This window comes from Sinocyclocheilus grahami, unplaced genomic scaffold (assembly GCF_001515645.1).
Source record: "Sinocyclocheilus grahami isolate Dianchi unplaced genomic scaffold, SAMN03320097.WGS_v1.1 scaffold668.1, whole genome shotgun sequence".
NCBI classification, from domain to species: Eukaryota; Metazoa; Chordata; class Actinopteri; order Cypriniformes; family Cyprinidae; genus Sinocyclocheilus; species Sinocyclocheilus grahami.
Genome location: NW_015505847.1, coordinates 532,475 through 534,010, shown reverse-complemented (window position 1 = coordinate 534,010; position 1,536 = coordinate 532,475). Strand labels below are relative to the sequence as shown.

Here is a 1,536-nt window from a genome sequence, read left to right as displayed (position 1 = left end):
GGGTCAAATCATGCGCTGCTGCAGGGATGCTTGGAAGGGACCCCCGCCTCCCTGTGGTTGCTGGAGGTATTATGGTTCTGTCTGCTGTGTTGTTAAGCCTGGACGAGCCCACCTCTGTCTTTGCTGCCTCATTTCTTGAGCAGTATCCATCCTTGCTGACTTCTCTGGGCCAATCGCAAGCTGCCGTCAAGTAAGACTAGTGCTGCTTCTGCTCATATTCAAGCCTGCATCTCGTTGTTCTTCTTTGTTCCTCGTCTGCAATTTAATCTTGGTTGACCACTTAGCTCGTTTGCTTAGAGCGCTTGCACTGACATGAGGTGTCATTTCTGAGATGGCTCAGATGGGCTGCGCTGCAGGGAAGCCGTCTGCAGTTGATTCGAGCCTTGTGTCCTCCTTCTGAGTCAGTGCTACACTGCAAACAGAAGAGCAGATGCCCCTGCTGCTGCTTGGTTCCATGGTGTAACGGTGAGCACTCTGGACTCTGAATCCAGCGATCCGAGTTCAATTCTCGGTGGCACCTGTCTGTTATTGCTTGGCAAAGAGGAGTTTAAGTCACAACCTTCTCTGTGGCAGCGTGTCTTGAAAGGGAGTGCTACTATGGCCTCCTTTAACTGTGCAAATGTGTTGAATCTGACATGGTGACTGTTCCCAAAGAATCTAGAACACACAATAAACTGCGAAGGTTATGATTCTCACTTCGGGTGTGGGAGGTCCCAGGTTCAAATCCTGGACGAGCCCACCTCTGTCTTTGCTGCCTCATTTCTTGAGCAGTATCCATCCTTGCTGACTTCTCTGGGCCAATCGCAAGCTGCCGTCAAGTAAGACTAGTGCTGCTTCTGCTCATATTCAAGCCCGCATCTGACTCCTTCTGAGTCAGTGCTACACTGCAAACAGAAGAGCAGACGCCCCAGCTGCTGCTTGGTTCCATGGTGTAACGGTGAGCACTCTGGACTCTGAATCCAGCGATCCGAGTTCAAATCTTGGTGGAACCTGTCTGTTATTGATTGGCAGTGCTTGGCAAAGAGGAGTTTAAGTCACAACCTTCTCTGTGGCAGCGTGTCTTGAAAGGGAGTGCTACTATGGCCTCCTTTAACCCTCTGAGGTCGATTAACGCGGATACGCGTTTTGAGGCATCTTCTCCTGATCACACCGAAAATAACTTAACTTACACTTTCAGATTTGATCTTACAGATAAGAGCAATACATTAATCGAATCTGTAAAGGGTCTACTTTTATTTGTATACACACATAATAACAACAGAACTTTGTGCATTTATAAAATAAAGAAAACAAACAGGGTGCGCAGTCTGCCGCCTTGGTCTGCGTAATCTTTATTTAGAGACGCGTTATTAAAATGAACTGTAACTCAGCAAATACTCAACAAAGAGACATGAGAGATATATCCATAGAAAGCTTGACATGTCTACTATTAAACTAAGCAAGTCTTATCGAAAGCAAATATTCTGTGATAATGTAATCCATATGAAACCGACGCGATGTCCAGTCTTTCACATCTCCCTTCATTATCTCTAATGC

General features: G+C 46.5%; 2 non-coding genes across 2 annotated transcripts; both read left to right on the top strand.

The window, feature by feature from the left end:
* Nucleotides 1-448: 448 nt before the first annotated feature.
* trnaq-cug (transfer RNA glutamine (anticodon CUG)) lies at nt 449-520 on the top strand. Its single transcript has one exon. It is a non-coding gene; the product is annotated as a tRNA-Gln (tRNA).
* A 400-nt stretch (nt 521-920) lies between these two features.
* trnaq-cug (transfer RNA glutamine (anticodon CUG)) lies at nt 921-992 on the top strand. Its single transcript has one exon. It is a non-coding gene; the product is annotated as a tRNA-Gln (tRNA).
* The last annotated feature ends 544 nt before the right edge of the window (nt 993-1,536 follow it).